General features: G+C 47.3%; 1 protein-coding gene across 2 annotated transcripts in view; it reads left to right on the top strand.

Moving 5' to 3' along the window:
• LOC138514228 (NLR family CARD domain-containing protein 3-like) overlaps window positions 1-18,810 on the top strand; it is a 159,130-nt gene that overhangs the window by 28,486 nt on the left and 111,834 nt on the right. The gene's annotated exons all lie outside the window — the stretch shown is intronic.

Below are 18,810 nucleotides of genomic sequence, written 5' to 3'. Positions count from 1 at the left end.
ACATTCTTGATGCAGACAAATTGCCAAGTGGTATGCAGAAATGTATTTTAGCTTTCTATAGACATATGGGCATTAGGGCCATGTGATTGACAAGTATTGTTAAATACTCCAACAGTTAAGACAAGTTCCAGGCCCAGAAAGAATAGGAGATTTTTCTAGATAAACCAATTAAGAACTCAGAGAATTTCTTGCTACAGTATCCTCGGTGCAGTTCCAACATCTGTTTTGTCTAAACAGGCTTATAAGAGGTTGATTTGCAGCATATAGGCTTACAAGCAAAACGAACAGCACTGCAGACCAGAAACAGAGCTAGTCCTACTAGTTGACTCTGATGCTTTAGATGGAGGCTGTACCTTCTAGTAGTTGGAGGCATGGACCCGTATCAGATGTCCCTTGCATGTGATGGTAGCCTCAGTGGTGGGGAGGATCTGGAATGGCCCACACCAATGAGCCTGCAGTGCAAACATTCTCTAATGTACTTACAGGTACACCCAGTTCCTGGGTTCAAGGGAATGGCAGAGTCCTAAGCAGGCTCAGGCAATCTTTCCTCAACATGTGACTAGAGAGACCCAACAGCCTTCACAGGGGGCTTACTATAGTTCTATATCGTATCATCTTCCAACTGTAAATCCAAACAATGTGACGACAAAGGACTGGAAGTAGCCATGTGCATGAGGCACACAGTCAGGATTTTATAGGGCGACACTCCATGGTTTCCTTTTAGAATGTTCTGAATATGCAGCAATACCAGTGATAGGGCTATGGGCCATCTAACGGCAATATATTTGTTTACTTTAGTTAGTTTGGTAAATATTTAATAGCAGCACTGCAGGTTGAACACAAGAATGGACATTGCAAATCCTTAAGCTATCGCTAAACTTACTCTGCTCCCTTATCAGCACTTTTATAGGTTTCTAACACATTGAGCTCAAAACAATGAGCAGAAGATTCCATGAATTAACAAAGGAGGATTTCAGACATCCAAATGAGCAGAATGGTGTTTTTCACGTGGGGACAGGCAATCCTAGCCTCCCAAGATCCATGCTTTAGTATTCAAGAGATAACAAGCAGAGATGTGCACCCTTAAAACAATTAAGACTCACACTGTGTTATCATTGTTCGGTGACGCTGCTTCTCTTTGTAATACACAAGGGCATACTTTTGGCAGTGAAAGCATATAACTTGCTTAGCCAGCAGAATACAAAATGTGTCAGCAAATACAACATTAGTTGTCAAAATAATGTCTCCATCCTGGCTGCAGGCATTTAATTCAAGAGGAAGTTTGTCTCTAAACTATATGGGGCCTAATACTGCATATAAACGTATATTCTTTCTCAGTTCAGTATACTACTTCCACTTACATTTGAATTCACATACAAATGCATTGCTCATTATTTGAGAAATGTGTTTGCATAACAGAGTGATAGGATGTGGAGGAGGGGAGCAGGTGTTATGGTGTTAAATTGTTAGGCAAGTTGCAATAGATGAGGTTTTAGATCCTGAGAGAATGGCAGCGTCGGTTTGGGGGTGCATGTGAAGATGGTGGAGAGGGGAGAGTCCGTTATAAATTACTGCAAGTTAACCGCATTGGATTGGCCAGCTTTTAGCACTATGCAACAGTTACAGAGACAGTAGGGAAAGATAAAGCGACTCTTCCAACTTTACACAGGGCCTTTCAAATACAGTCTGTCAGACGGTAAAGTGCACAATGTCAGTCTCTGGCAACCACACAACCAATTCCACCACCACAGCCTTTAGGGAAAGATATATAGTCAGAATCGTGCAGCAAAGAATTCTGATGAGAGTACTAACCCAATGTATCATATTCACTACACTATCTTTGTCAATGGCAACCAGATCTTTTCTCCTTACCTCCTTCACCATTACTATCTCGGAACCTATCACCAACTACCACACAGTGCTGTGCCACTGGATGGCTCTACGCTGCCTGGTGTTAAGATCCTCCAAGACAGAAGTGATCTTCCGCCCTACTTCCCATGCTATCCACACCCTCTCATCTCATTCGCTCCTGCCCGCCTAAATCCATTGATCGCTCAAGTCTCACAGCATTGAGGTTCGCTATGACAGTGGGCTAAAAATTCAGCATTTCATTACTGCCACTGCTGCCAGTATCAACCTCCCCACTGTAAGGAACAACCACCCCACCTCACCAACCAGTCATCCACAGCGCTACACTCTACCCTCATGCTCAGCACCCATTCTGTACTATAAACAAAGTTTTCAATTTCACCACACCACCCATCTGCAAACTACCAACATCCTCTCTGACATCTATATACCGACAATGCGCTGGATGTCGCCCCATGAAAAATTGCTCTTTCCTACTGCCCTTCTTCAAATCTATCCATGGTCTTGCTCCCCGCTACCTTGCTGACTTTATCATTCTGGACGCACTCTCTCAAACTCCGCCATCCTCCTCCCTTCTCAACATGTTCCCGTCCCTGCACACCTCCTACCGCTTCTGTGCAATCTCTTTGCTTGCCTCTGTTCACTGGAATGCTCTCCTCCGAATACCAGAGCCTGCCTATCAGTGGAAGCGTTCAAGACCTGACTCAAAGTCTACCTGATAGCTGGGGAAGGGGCATATCCCACCTTCTCACTACCCCTCCCCCCAACTGACCCTATCCTACTTCTTCTAATATTGTAACACGTGCATGGAAAATGTGTAGATGTAAAGAATTGCTTTGCGTCATGTCACAGATGGCCTCAAGAACACACCATCTCTTGAAGACAGTTCAAGAATTGCTGTTGAAATAATTTAGAAGGGGCCTGCTAAGAGCCATCCATTTCCCTCATCTCACCTGGCATTTTCTCTCCCTAGCTCAGGTGTCCCTAAATCCCAAGATAGACACTAGAGATTGGCAACCCACTACTGTCTAATAGCTGATTGGCTGGTTGTGATGGCCTAAAGGCAAACTGCTTATCTATGTGTCTCACTCTGAGATCTAGGTGGATCCTATAGAGGGGTCCCACAAGAATAAAGATCATCTTAACAGCAGGAATTGGTGCCTTCCAATTGCTGGGATTCCACTTGCCCTTCCCTCTCATGCCCTTGTATTCCCTGCCCTGATCTTCTCTCTTTATTCTTTTCTCCCCTCTTCATCCCACCATCTCTCCATTCTCGCTCCCTCATCTGTCTCTCTGATAACTCTCTATCTCTTTCTCTCTCTCCCCCCCTCCACAACTACTTCGCCCTTTCTCCCTCTGCCCACTACTCTCCAGCCCCACTAGTCTCTATCACTCTCACCACCAACTACTCTCCACTCCCACTATTCTCTATAACCCTCTTCACCTACTGCCCCCCATTAACCCCATACTCCCGATAGGCTCCACTGCACTCACCTACTGCTACTCTCCGTTCCCACTGTGACCCTCCTTTCACCCCCTCAGTTACCTTTCCTAGCGACTCTTACTCACATCCCTACTCTCTCCTTAGTTTCACTCACTCGTCTTACACACATTCTCACCCCCAAGAATCACTTTCTCTCACCAAACAGTACCTTAAACACGCTTCTACAATTACTCTTGGTCAACCTTCTCCTCCCTTGACCTTACCCAAACAGCCCACACTTACATGATATTTATGCCCTCTTTTATCCACCCTTTCCCCTTGGTTGGTTTGCTGTGTCATCTGGTTCCCCGGACCACCTGATGCCTGTGTTGTCCCCATGGGCTGAGTTCCAGGCATCAGAGAACATAAAATTAGCCTTAGGCCCCGCCCACTTTCTGTGCGCGTGTCTGCGGGCTCAAGCAATGTGGGCCCAGTACAATCATAGTTAATATACATGATTGTATCTGCGCAGAATGGAGCATTTGAATCCAGCCTGACTGATGTGGGGCTCTACTGCATGTCTGCTCATAGCCACCTCTCTCCTCTGGTGAGCTATGGAGACGGATATCCACTGCAAGGACTTTGTTAACTGCAGTCCTACAGGACAGGGAGAATGGCACTGGCCACCATGTTAAATGGCAGCTATGGGGTGATTGGCAGTAGTACTGTGTACAGTCAGCCAGGCCAGACGGGCTCTCCCAACTCCCTCACTGTCCATCGGGGGCAGTACTCGCTCTGGCAAATGCCCTCGTAGCCCTGATTGAGGGTGCCTATCCCATATTGACAGGTTCTACATCTAGCACTAGGCCCTTAATGTACATCTTATTTATGGCTGTTCCGCAGATAAGTTGAGGCTTTCCAGAAGTCTGTTGCGGCAAAGTATGGCCTATAAAACAAGAATTTTGCATGTGACCAACATGCTCAAAAAGAGAATGTCAATTCATATTTAAAGAAATGAAAGCGGGGTGTGACAAGGATGTATGTGGCCCCTCTATGTTTAGTCATGTATAATAATGGAATGTGAACAGTCTTAGAGGACGCAGCCACAGATGTACCAAGGTTGGCAAACTTCAGGATACCCATCAGCTTTGCTGATGGTGAGTGCAGAAGAGTGAGTTTAGAAAGATAAAACCCTTAAAAAATGGAAGGTGAACTACTGTACCTGCTTAAGCAGGGATTTGGGAGCCCAAATTGAATGTTGTTTAACCAATAACCAATAACCACCCAAGTCCAGGACAATATGGACTCAAAACAAGCCTGAAAATTACCAAAGGGGGTGCTAAGGTTGTGGCTAATGAAACAGGCATGCACAACGGATATCGGTATCGTGTTCCACAATCCCTGGAGGCTGTAATTAGGGTGTGGCTAATTAAGACACAGAGAACGTGTTAATGTCTTAAAGAAGATGGTGGATGGGTTAATGACTCCGTGGGAGCATGGGGTTAGTGCGGGGTTATCTGCTCTTCAACAAACGCCATTTAAACTACTATTTGTGGCTCCGGAAATGTATGTGCTGACTGAATTAAACATGGCTAGCAAAGTCTTTCGCAAAGCCATGAATTAAGAATGCTACTCTAGTAGGGTAAGTCTTCCGCGTCTCAGCCAAGCTGTAGATGGGCAATTACATTCTGAAGTACCTCACAACTAAGTAGTACCAGTGCATAAATAATGATATCACAATATGTGTATACTGTTTGCAATCCAAAGGTGTTGCTACACTAGTTTTATATAAAACCTAGCTTTTTTAGAAAACTTGTCCTTGATGATTGCACTGTTGGTGAATGTTGTGATGTGATGATTTATGATTTATAGTGCTCATACCCTCACGGAACCAAGCAGGAACCTGCATCTGTGCGCAGGTGTTCAATGTTAATGACCGCTTAAAACATTACCAGAGAGAAAAACAAGGAAATTACTGAACACAATGGGCCTCATTAGGACCCTGGCGGAGAGGGTGTTACGCCAGCGTAGTGCATGGCGTACCTCTCCGCCATACTACGAGTTCCCGTAGCGCCATGGCGGCCTTTTCCGCCTGGTTTTACCAGGCGGAGAAAACCATGGCGCTACGGGACCTCGTTGTTAATTACGCCACCGTATTTTACGGTGGCGTAATTAACTCCTTCCCCACTCCCATTATACCCTATGGGGCAAAAATGGGAATGGGGAAGGGCAGAATGGGGATTGGGGATTTACCGCTCCGCCGAGGTCGGAATGGGGCGGTAAATCCGCCAACCCCCATGGCGCTATCGGCGGCTTTCCGCCATGCTTCGCGGTGCATTTAGCACCGCGAAGTCCGCCTGGGTCCTAATGAGGCCCAATGTGTCTTCATTTTTTTCGAAAACGAACAATGGAGGAATAATTCCATAACTCAGCTGGTAGTGCATTCCAGAGGCGAGGCACCCTGATGGAAAAACATCAATCACCCCAGGAAACAAAATGAGAAGGAGGGACAACCAATACATTCTTTGTCACGGTGGGTTACTGGGTGGTTGGTAGTGGTGAGCTATTGTACTTTGGTCTCCTAGCAGCTATTATTCAGGGTGAGGTGTGTATTTTAACCTCAATAGGAAGCGTGGGTTGCAATGTGTGATGGAGTGGGGGAGGCACACAAGGGCGCGGTGGGTTTGGCGCCATAAAGTGAGTGAAAGTGAAGGGGCAAGGGAAGGATGGTGGGGGGAGTCAGTAGGTCCATACTAGCTAATGCTCATTCTGCCTCTAGCAGGATAGATACATTGAGGAACAACTCATGCTCAGCTGTAGTGAGCAGGGCGAAGGCTTACTTAATGCCCAGTACAGGGTGAAGATCTATTAAGGCTCTACCTGTGACGCTTAATTAACACTCAACTGTTTTTAACTGCAACGAAGCTCATTGAAGGCTCAATTTCGGTGAACATTAGTTGAAGTTGAGCAATCTAATTTGAATGTAAACATCTCTACCAGTCCTCACTGGGGCTCAACTAACCGCATAGTTAAGGGTCAGCTGGTGTGGCTCAGTTAAGGTTCAGCTTTAGTGAGAGTTGGTTGAAGTTGAGAAATCTAATTTTCATGCGGAAAGTGGTCCACCAACACTCATGCTGAGAATCAGTTCTTGGTTAGTCGAGCGATAGTTGTGAACTTCTGGTAAAGTTCTCTATTTTTGAATTTGTTAATAGGGGACCGTGGCTCTTGGTCTCAGAATCTGGGGATTTATTATAGTTCTCACACACCTAGCCACAATTGTGTGAAATCCAATGTAAGGGTAGTGGGGGGGGGGGCAAGAAAGCAGGGAAAACCTGCTGCTCCGTGGCAACGTGGTGAAATGCTTTAATTATCTTGGTGTGAGGATCACAGAGTCATTGGGGTAGGCTAAACATTGAGAGAAGACTAAGATGCCAATGGACCAATCCAGTTATGCTTGTTTTTATTTCACACCCCTATGTGTGCTCTCATTGCATTAACCCCCTCTGGACTGCCTGCCATGCATAAAGCAGCTCTATAGCATCATATGCCGCTGTGATTTGCGGCAATTGAACATTTGCCAGACCTTCCGTTTGCTCTTCCCACCTGTTGCCTCATCCTGGCGTGGTGCAGTTCATTGCAGTGCAAATATGTCAGAAACGGTGCGTCCTATATACATATAGATTTATACATTTAATGTGTAAATGATAGTTATGAAATGCTTGTCATGGTTTATATTTTTTCCTGAAATAACCGTTTAACTATGGTTTCACGGTCCCTGTTCCCGGTCTCATTATATTATTATTACTTTACGTCTCATTGTTAATGTTAAAGGACATTTGTACCGCGCACTATCACCACCGGAGTGGTCCCCTGGCGCTCTAGCGGCTCTGAAAGAGGGGAAAAAGGAAGGGTGAGTTAATGGGAGGAAACTGGAAAAGTGCATGGGGGCAGTGATGTGCTGTTGGCGGACTCAGCCCGGTGGGTCCATTGGCTGGGCTTGGGGAGGTTTGCGGCCGGTAGTCATCGTGTACTGTTGTGTGAGTCTATGTGTGTTTTATGTTTTGTTGTTGCAATGTAGTGAAGTTTGTGCGGTTTGCTGTGCTGTAGGTTTGTGGTTGTGTTTGGTTTGGAGTTTGAGAGGTGTATGCAGAGGGGGACATTGTTAGTGGATTGGTTAGTTGTCATTTCTGGCTCGAAGTGAGGCGCATTATGATCCCTCTCCATCGCCTGGCGGATATGTCCTCTCACTCAGGCAGCCATCCTATGTTGTGAATAGGCCTAAGCAAGGGCTGTTCTCAGCCCTCTGTAATGCGTCTTATGTACATCATGTCTGGTAGTCAATGAAAATAATTCAATCACAGTGAACAGTCCTGCAATCGACAGAAAACTCCAACTTGGTCACTGACAGGCCCCAAAGTTCCAGTTCTGACATCAGGGGCGTTGCTAGGGGGGGGCTAAGGGGACTATAGCCCCTGATCTTTTGGTTGTAGCCCCGGATAGAATCTCAGGAGCTACAGCCAAAAGACTAGCAAGCCCCCAGTCCCAGCAGTTCTGACATCAGCTTAGCCCCGGGTCTTTTCCAGACCTAGCAACTCCCCTGTCTGACATCATTGCACCCTGTGCTGCCCAAGGCTTATTTCCACGTTGTAAATACAATGCGCAGAAGGGAAACACAGCTATAAGGCAAGTGCCTCATTATTTGCTCACAGCTTCGCTTAGACTGGAGTGTGACAGGCTGTGTCCAGCCCTTTGGCGATTTTCCGAGACCTGTCACAACGTCGCATCATTTCCCGCTAGACCAGCGTTGGGTTTTTACCCATGCATTTAAAAGTTCACACCACGTGACAGCAGAAATGCCTGAGAGCAGTCTGCCTCGTACAATGATTGGAATGAACTCAAGAATGTGGATATGTTTTTGCAGAGCAGCAGCTAGCAACCCGTACATGCCAGACCACTCCTTTCTCACATCATCAAGTCACACCTTTCCATGGTGGCAAGTAATGCTGCCCACACAGAGGGCACGCATAGACTGAAGATATGGGAACTAGAAATTCGCTGAGTGCAGCCTCTCTCTAATCCCACCTTGTCAATCAGGTATTATCGCCATATCTCCACCTCTCCTAATGAAAGACTTGAGAAAAAGAGAGCCCAGACAGATGTTTCTGGTCTTGGCCACATTCAGACAGATTGTTCTGAACATTCAGACATGGACACACGAGAGGCAACATGCAAACTGCCTAGTCACTGCAGAAAGGTCACCCTCAAGTTTGAGTGTCATTGGAAGTTTGAGTGTCATTGGCATAGGACTGAAAAGAGCGAGAAAAGGGGGCTTTAAGGCAGAGAGAGGTGCAATACAGATGTTAAGAAACCTAGGAGAGATGGTGGAGCCTTGGGGAACAGGACTGTAGCTGGTGGGTGCAAGCACACCAGGCGGCCATCTTTCATTGGGAAGGTCTGCTAGGGTATGTGGCACAAGCCTAGTTATTCCTGACAGGGTACAGAATGTTGTTTCCACTGAGGAAGAGGCAAAAAGGTGGCACCTACATAATGGGGCACTGTCGTGTGTCCATCATGAGATGTCTTTTTTTGTTTTGAGTCATCTGTTCTGCGTCCTTAAGCCTCGGGGTCACCAGTGCGCATTATAAATTGATTAAAGTAAAGTGTAGGTTTGACTTGTTCCTCCTCCCAAGCGTTAAGAGGTTCAGACTTCAGGTGCAGCTATGCAGTGTGGACAGATGGACGGAAAAGGTCTGTCATTGATGCTTGGTGATCTGGGCTCATGCCAAGCATGTAAGAATGATCTGTGTGTGCCCAGGTGGGGAAATGCTATGGAAACTGCCAGGAAGGGGAGGAAGGGAACTACAGAGATTTCGTTTCCTTTTACCACTATAATTATATGCAAACGAATATTCGCAGTGAGAGAGCCCTTAAATGTCATTTCATTTGCAGGCATTCGGAACAGTTGAGATATCCGCATCGACGTGTCTTCCAACTAAGCTAACTTTCTAGTTCGTGACTCATGAGTTGTCTCCCAGAGTTCACCATGTCTGGCTCTGTGAACTCAGCATCAGTCAGCCTTGGGTCTTGTCTCTTGGGTGCGAGGAATCCAGCATCAGATGTGCAGGCGACACATAGGCAGGTCTCTTCTTTGCATGTCCAGTAATGTTGACATTCACTCGAGGGCCTAACACTCTGGACATTTTTGCTGGGGTAAGTGGGGTCTCGACCTCCAGAAGTGAAGAACAGGAGGGGCAGTTGCACCCTTTGCTCCAGTGTACAGGGTGCCTAGGCACCAACAATTCTTGGCTGCTCAATTGATGTTTGTAAGCAAAAGATGGTACTGGGATATATGAGGGCTGAAGTAGCATGCATGTCACCACGTTCTCTACGTGACCTTCGGAAAGGGGAGAGGGCACGTATTTGTTGGCAATTCTTTTGAGGACCTGTACTGGGAATACTTAAATTAGATGTAACGGGGGCTGTTAGCGCATTTCTACCTCGGGTTACAAGTCTCATCCTCAATCTAATAGTCCCTATTCGAGGTTCGTACCCAGGTAGCCAATGGTTTTTTCTTAAGTAAGAGTCTATTCATGTGGACTACGTCATTCCATCCTCTCAGTCCAGTGTCACACGGAGATCCCCTAGAGGGCAACCACTACACCTCAGACCCATTGTGTCTGGTCCAAGGAGGGCTGACACAAATTATTAAATACGTTTGCTAATGGATCGAATTGCCCTCCTAACCAAGGATCCACACAGCTATGGGAAAAACCCTTGCTATCATGATGGTCACGGATGTGAACGCTTCAGCCTTGGCTAGAGGAGCTGTGCTCTCTGGCATTTGAACATCTATGAGTTGAATCTTGTGCCACTAGGATTCATAAAAGATTAAAGTGATATTGAGACCATTCATTGTTGTGGAGCCCTATTGGTTGGTGGGTGGGGTCCACAAGGTGTTGAAGGCTCTCCATCCATCATGTTGTTTCTCCCCTGCTTTAAGGGTGCAGTCGGAGACCAAAGGTCTTTGGGCTTCGATAATAGTTAGGCAGCAAGGATTTCATTCAATGAATTTGGCTGTGCAGGAGTATGGGGCTGAGCAATGAATAAACCACCTACTTAGCCCTCACACTTCTACAAACCAACAGCGATCCCAATCTTAAAGGTAAAACAGACAGTCAAGAGATGTACCTCCTTTACCTTTTGTGGTAACATGGGCAGGTTATTTATTTATTTGCATTTTTAAAGCGCACAACTGCCCTCGGGCATCGTGGGATTTATACACTTAAGAGAGGTGCAAATGTGATTCAGTAGTGACCCAAAACAGCTAAGTATTGCAGCTCAAAATAAAGGGAAATTTCCAATCAGGGTTCTATACAAATATATATATACTTTAATTAAACATACCATCTGTAAGAAAACTAAATAGAAAAACTTTACAAATTCCACCTCTGTGGAAATAACAGAATATGCAAGAAAAGAGAGAATGCAGCACTCTAGGTCAGAATACAGGGGTGATAGTCAATTTCAACGACCGCAATATTCTTTAAAAAGGATATTGGGGTCATTAAGGGTTTCCTGCTGGTAAATCCGGTGAGATATCGCCAAATGGAATTAGCATTCCCGCTGCTTGATATCCCAGCATTACTGGGATATTACAGGCAGTGGGAATACCTGTAATTCCCCATTGTATGGAGTTACATAGGACTCCATGGGGGAATTACCTGAATTACCGGCACCGGTATTACCAGTACCGGTAACTCTGGCTGTTTTTTGCTGGTGGGAGTCTGATTTACCTCCAGCTCTTGGCTGGAGGTAAATAAGTGACACCCACTGGTAAACTAGAAGTTTCCCAGTGCAGGAAAATTGCTGGTGGCGGTATTACCGCCACTTTTACCAGAATTTTACCTGCACCTGGAAACATATAAGGACCCCCTATGGGCCTGATTCATGGAAGTGTTTTATAATGGCGCAATCCCATAGGAAACCGTTCCATGAATCAGGCCCTATGTCTTGAGGAAAAAGGTTCACAAGTGACCTAACGAGTCTCTAGGGCCCAAAATGGACCAAGGAGGCAGTTATGGGACAATAGTACCTTCTTGGCAGTTTGACTACTGCGTACCTGGCTGTTTGGTACTGGTCATGTGGTTAGAGACTGTTTGGGTGCGGCAGTCGCGTTGTCCTACATGGGGTGCAGTGTCAAGCTGGGTCAAACGGGAGCTTGTTGCAGTTCAAAGGCGATGCTTGAAGGCAAACGAATCATGAGGGTCACCAGGGTCAGTTTGACGGTTAGTTCGAAGAGAGTGGAGACTGGATGAGCTGGTCCACAGGATCGGATCGATGAAGTGTTTGAGGAATTGTGGATCGTGAGGGCCACTAAGATTGGTTAGGTGGTTGAGTAGACGGTAAAGGTGCTGGCAACTGCATGCGCAGGTTCAGTTTGATGCAGTGTCCAATGGTCACAGCTCCAGGATCCACCAAGGTTGGATCGAGATTCGACTGGTGATGACCATCGTTAGTGGATATAGTGGCGGGGCAAGCGCGAGTAGAAGGCAGCCGATGCAATATGCTCGAGCTGAGGCAGCTAGCTTGGTGCAGTGGTGCACACATGTGAACGTGCAGTTCAACTTAGAAGAACTTAGCGAGTGCCAAAGGCAGCTCCATTGGATCCTACTGGTTCGAGATGTGGTGAACCCAGCTCAACAACAGTTCAAATGGTTCAATGCAAGGAAAGACAGAGTTCTTGGCTGAGATGGTTCCCAGGAAGCTGTGAGTTCCACTCCGGGGGTCTTGGGGAATAAATCAGTTCTTGTTCTTGGGTTCCCAGCAAAGGAGGCAAGTGCACACTGTCAGATTGTTCTTCACCACGGCGAGGTCCTTGGCAGCAGTCTGACTGGTAGAGATGCAGGAATTGTTCCATCTGCAGGCTTGTTAAGGCAGCCCATTCTGAAGACTGCTGCAGCTTTCATTTTTAAGAAGATGGCTACCCAATTACACTCTTGTTTTTATGTTAGTGAGCTATATTCACGTATCGTTCATGTTACATTCACCTTATACATTGATCATGTTAGTGTTCTTCATGTCTGTGGATGCTATGAAAATATTCTTCATGGATAAATACGTGTTCTTCATGTGAAGTGCATGTGTGCTTCATGTCTAAATTAACAAGGGGGTCAGTCCTGGGAGTCCCTCTGCCAGACATTAGTCCTGGTTACAAGAGACTTACCCGGAGTCTTTAGCTCACTATCTTTCACAGAGAAGAAATATCCCAAACTTATCAGTCTTTGTCCTGCCCAGGGGCAGTCCAGCACCGAAATGCTAGGCAATTCTCCTTTGAACAAGAGTACCAACAGCAACTCCAGACACGTGTTTCGGTCTGGTTGGACCTCATCAGTAGGATGGAGCTGTGCCTCTCTAAGAATAGTGAGCAAGGGGTCCACGTCTGAATTCCCCTAGTAATTTAGGGTGAGACCCAAAGTTACTTAAATATGCAAATTAACAAGGGGGTCCTGGGAGTCCCTCTGCCAGACATTAGTCCTGGTTACAAGAGACTTACCCAGAGTCTTCAGCTCACTATCTTTCACAGAGAAGAAATATCCCAAACATATCAGTCTTTGTCCTGCCCAGGGGCAGTCCAGCACCGAAAATGCTAGGCAATTCTCCTCTGAACAAGAATACTGTAGTAATGATGGGGTTAAGTCAGGTAAGATCGTAACGTGTCTTTATTGTCTCATATGTTACATCTCCAGCAGTATAGAAGAGACCTGGAAGAGACACTGGCAGTCCCACCCGGCAGGCAAACTCCCAACCGTCCACTCACGAGCCGTCCACTCACGAGCCCCACACAAGTCATTCCCACACCAACATTCCGATTATGGGAACGCACGTGTACTCGCACCAGAAAACATAACACTAGTTACTACACTTCTCCCCCCGATAGTTTCTTTGAGAACAAACCTTTGAATGCACAACATGTGTCCACCATGCTGCACACTCAACCAAAATGAGAAACACAAAACACTGCTACACCCACGGGTCAGGAAACTGCAAAAAAGACCACTCTTTGATAATTAAAACAGAGCGCATAATGGCCCATACATATCATTGTACCCAGGTGATACAACCAAACTACAACAACTAACGACCACCACAATGTATAGCCAACCTACCCTTCTGTGCACAATACTCCTTCCACCCCAGGCTGCCCCCCGGGGCCTCCGGCCTGCCACACCGGAGCACTAACCAATTGGTCAATGGACCCACCCGGCCATCCACGACCGAAAACAGGCACAAGAATAAAACACGAGATACACAAAAAGGGAAGTATAGTACCCCAACTGGTACACAAAAGGAGAACTAACAACAAACACAGATCTCTATCTACCAATAAACCATGACCTCCCGTACGGCCCCAGGCCACTGCCGCCCAAACAACACAACGCTGTTGTAAATTTCCACCAACTGTGACACTGAACCACTGCCACTCCACTCACACCATGGCCCCAGGCCACTGCCACCAGCACTCGCACACCACTGATGCGACCGACACACACCGTGACCCCAAGCCACTGCCACACCATGGCCCCAGGCCACTGCCACCAGTACTCGCATACCACTGATTTGACTGACACGCAACATGGCCCCAGGCCACTGCCACACCATGGCCCCAGGCCACTGCCACCAGCACTCGCATACTACTGATCACTGGCGTAACAGGGGCCCCCGCATCCCCCGCGGTGCGGGGGGGCCCGCGGTGTGGGGGGCCCCACCAGCACATGGCTGGGAGAGGGCCCCAGTAAAAAAAAAAAAAAAAAAAAAAAAAATCTAAAAAAAAAAAGTTTCTTTTGAAATTCACTCTGCATTCATAAAGAACATTTCTGTAACAGAAATAATTTCTTTATGAAGGCCGAGTGACTACAAAAAGAAACTTTCTTTTTGAAGTCTGAGGGCCCCCGTATCCCATGACATGGAAGACCCTAGGCTGGAGGCCTCCATGTCATGGGGTGGGGGGAGGGGGGAACCCTATGCCTTCAAAAAGAAATTGTTTGTTTTTGAAGCCACTCAGCCATCATAAAGAAATTATTTTGATTATGGTTCGGTCCTTAACTGAAATAATTTCTTAATGAAGCTATAGTGACTTAAAAAAGAAACAATGGGGCTCATTCTGACCATGCCGGTCCGGAAACAACGGTGCTGGTAAGCTTACAGGCACTGTTGTTTCCGGACCGGCATATTACAGGTCTGCCTGGTGGGGCTGCCGTGCCCGACAGGTCTGACCCTGCCAGGCACAGCAGCCACGGTAGGCAGACCTGTCACGGAAGCACCGGCACCGTTAACAATGGTGCAGGTGCTTCTGTGTCCCCATTCCTGTGGAGTCTGGGGTTTAACGAAATTACCGGCACCTGATTTCCCAGCCGCCGGACTTGAAATAGCACGGTGGCACCGGGAAGTCAGGCCATAGTAATTTTTTATGGGTCTGGCGGTAACCCGCCGGTAGCACCGGCACGGTTACCGCTGGACCCGTAATGAGCCCCAATTTCTTTTTTAAGTAATAGGGCCCCCCCTCAACTCCATGAGGTGTGCGTGTCTGAGTCTATGGTGAAAGGGTGCACACTCAAATGTATAGCCGGCTGCCTGTGTGTGTATGGTGAAAGGGTGCACACTTAAATGTATGGGTGGCTGTGGGGGTGTGCCTGCATGGTGAAAGGGTGCACACATAAATGTATAGGTGGCTACCTGTGTGAGTGTATGGTGAAAGGGTGCACACTTAAATGTGTGGATGACTGGGTGTGTATAAGGTGAATGGTGTGTGTGCTTGTGTACAGGGGCACAAGAAAACCTTCATTTCGGGGGGCTAACCCTTCAAATGTTGGGAGAGGCGCTAACTTCACATGCGGTGGGGAGGGGGAAACTTATTTGTGTGGGCGCATCCAAATTATTTACGCATTTTAATGAGACTATTCTAGTGCAGATTCAATGTTACAAGCAGTTAACTCTCTCCTATAAGTCTCCTGTTCCCTCTCTACCCTTCCAATCACTCCCCTGGCATGCAAGTACTAAACCCACATCACGATTTCAATCGCCTAAACAATGTGGCATTTGAATGCAGGTACTAACAGTGAAATGCTTTACGTTGGTAATTGCTGGGTTCTTGTTAACAGCAAAAACCAGGTGCCGTTTAAAATCTGTGTCCTGTTCGGTCTGGCAACTGCTCTAAAGGTTAGCCAAGTTGAGTCAATATAGCCCAAAATGTCAGGGGGGGTAGTGCTGAAGCCCAGTCAACTCAATGGTGTTGCGCTACTACTTGTGTTTAATGCCTTGCTTACTCCTAGCCCTATTCTTCCTCGTCCCAGTACTTATATACGAGGCAGTACGTGTGTTTGAGGCACTCTGCCTCATACAAAAGTACTGGGAAGAGGTAGAGGTACATGGAGGTAATGCCTGATTTAGCTACCTGTAATCTTCATCACTCCTAGTCCCACTGTTCCTCATCCCAGTACTTACCTATGAGGCAAGGAGCCTCATACGAAAGCTCTGGGACAAGGAAGAGGGACGCAGAGGTAATTCTGGGCCAAGGAGCTGATTGTGGAGGTTGGGGTGGTGGGTGGGAGGGAGAGTGGATGTGTGGGGGGGCAGGATTGTGTGATAAATCATAATGGTTGTCCATGTCCAGGCTAAGCAGGCATGATATGTGGTATTAGTGGCTAGAGAGGCATTTTGATTTAGCCAGTCTAGTCATTCCTCAGTTTGGTATGACTTTCTTTTAACTGGACATTTCTGATAAAGTAGTCCTGCTAACTTTAATTACCTGGCTAGATTGGCATTTGGGTGCTGCCAGTCTAGCCATTTCTTACTGCGGCATTGTATATTTTTTTGGGCATCTATGATAAAATGATATGATGTGATTCAAGTCATTTATAATGCGCCTGTACACAAGTGTACACAAGGGAGGGATGATAGAGGGAGGACAAGACAAACGATCTCACTAGGCCTTGTGTCATTGTGAGAACGAGAAGTGCAAGGGAAAAGGGAGCAGGGAAGTGCAAGTGAGAGGGGAGGGGAAAACAGGGCAGCAATGCTCTCAGTAAGTGCAGCCAGGGCAGAGCAGCTATTGGTTGTGCAAGGAGAACAATGGACTGCAGGGTTACAGTTACAGCCCCTAAGTGCATGGTAGGCCCGGAGGCAGTGCAAGGGTGACCAATCAAGAAAGAGCCTGGACTCAGAGAGACTCTGAGGGTAGCCAAGCAGCCAGTCAGTACAGCAGACAGGTAGGTCAGGTAGGTCAGCAGGGGGGGAGAGAGAGCGAAAGCAGCAGAGAAGAGGAAAGCTTTTAGCTGCTTCCGAAACTTCAGGTTGTCCGCCTCAAGTTTGAGAGGGGCAGGGAGGCCATTCCAGTTGGAGGCACCAGCAGAGGAGAGAGGTCTACCCCCACTCTCTGCCTGGAGAAATGTCTAAGCCTTAGAGAGTTGGAGGTAGCTGAGTGAAGGGTTAGAGAAAGAAGGTATTTTGGAAGAGAGCATTGGATTTAGTATTGGCACTGGCCCCAGAAAGCCTTGTGGGCAATGCAAAGGTTCTTGAACTTGATCCTTGCAGCCAGTGGAGAGATTTCAGGGCTGGAGAAATACAATCCCAGGGCTTGAGGCCAAGGCTAAGTCTTGCAGTCCTGTTCTGGATTATTTGCAGATGACGGAGACTAGAGGAAGACAGATTGAGAAAGTGGCTGTTGCAGTAGTCCAGCTTAGAGACAGTGAGCTTCTGGTGGAGAGTGAGAAAGGGAAGAGTCCCTTTGAGGAGGAGCAGCTGGTAGTGGGACTTCTTGGTGATGTCCGAGATGTTAGGAGAGAAAGAGAGTGTGGCGTTGAAGATGACACCAAGGTTTTTTGCCTCGCAGGAAGGCAAAGGAAGAGGGCCCAAGGTGGTCTGCTATAGTGAGAGAGGAAACACAGTGGCAAGGGTCCCAATGAGAAGGATCTCTGTCTTACTGGCATTAAGGCAGAGATTGTTGGAGGCGCACCAATCCTGAATCGTGGATAGACAGTCAGGAATGAGCAAGAGAGGAGAGGAGGATGAGGGGAGCCTGAAGGAAAGCTGAGTCATCCGCACAACACTGAAAGTTAGAGGATAAGGTAGAGATCAGGGAGGCCAAAGTGGCCAAGTAGAGGTTGAAAAACCAGCGTGAGAGGATAGAGCCCTGGGGAATGCCACAGGTAGAGAGAGGTGGCGGAGGGAATGGGACCACGATCGACCTGGGAGCGGAGTGGCGGTCCAAGTGGAAGTAGGTCAGTCACTCTAGGGTCTGATCTGTGATGCCCAGGTTCTCACAGAGTCGATTGATCAGGATGGCGATGTTGACCCTGTCGAAAGCAGAGGAAAGATGAAGGATGAGAATAAAAGGAATGCTGGAATCAAGGTTAGAGAGCAGCACAGGTGTTAAGGAGAGCAGTTTCCATGCCTCTGGCAGCTCTGAAGCCAGACTGATGGTCATGGAGACAACCAACAGATTCAGTGTGGAGAGTAAGCTGGGAGATGGCAAGCTTTTCCAAGAGTTTGCTCAGGAAAGGTGGAGATTGAGCGATAGTTTTCCAGCAGGTAGGATCAGCAGACTGCTTCTTGAGGAGTGGGTGCACAAGGGAGTGCTCAAAGGGAGAGGGGAACATTGCAGTGGCGAAAGAGTGATTACAGAAATCGGCCAAGGCTGGAGTGAGGGTGTCAATATGGGCTTTGATGGTTCTGGAGGAGCAGCGGAGCACCTGTTTGGACGACACTTTCATAGATCGGACTTGTCTAGAAACCTCGTCAGGTGTTGTCAGAGAGAAAGAGGAAAAAGGAGGAGGAGAGAAGAGATGGCCAAAATGGGCCGAGAGAGGAAGAGGACATAGAGGACAGGATGTCCTGAGATTTAGCAGAGAAATGAGAGGCCAGAGCTGTACAGAGGGCATGGGAGGGAACAGAAGAGGTATAGACCACAACAGGATTGACCAGTTCCTTGCAGATTTTAAAGAGTTTGGCCGTGTTGTTCGAGGCCATGGAGACACATGCTTTATTGTGTGCTCTCTTCTTGATGAGTGTTATTGCTTTGACTGGCATTTTGCTGAAAACAGTCTAGGTATGTCTAAATGTGGCCTGGCATTCTGTACTATAATGTTATTACGTGTTTACACTGGTCTACATTGTGCAGCCAGTTGGAAGCATTAATGTTCCTGTGCACTCTTGGTGACTTGCAGGTATTGGATTGTGTTACCCTACAAAACAATTGCAAACACTCTGGCTTTATAGCCAATTTATCTCAGAAACTGTGCTGTTTTTTGCATTAAAACACATATTTATATCTTTTTCCTAGTGCAGTGTGCGGCATACCCCTTCAGCAGCACGTTCATGCGTATTGTGCAAGCGTGACAGTCTAGGCCGGCCCAGAGTGTGGCGCAACCCGTGATTTGTTGCCGAGTTGGGGGGCCCCCTCAGCATGGCTCGCAGGGGGGCCCCCACATTTTGTGTTACGCCACTGCTACTGATGCGACCGA

This window comes from Ambystoma mexicanum, chromosome 12 (genome assembly GCF_040938575.1).
Source record: "Ambystoma mexicanum isolate Mex_15411 chromosome 12, UKY_AmexF1_1, whole genome shotgun sequence".
In the NCBI taxonomy this organism is placed as follows: Eukaryota; Metazoa; Chordata; class Amphibia; order Caudata; family Ambystomatidae; genus Ambystoma; species Ambystoma mexicanum.
The sequence above is the reverse complement of the archived record's forward strand: the minus strand, read 5'-3'. Positions and strand labels throughout refer to the sequence as shown.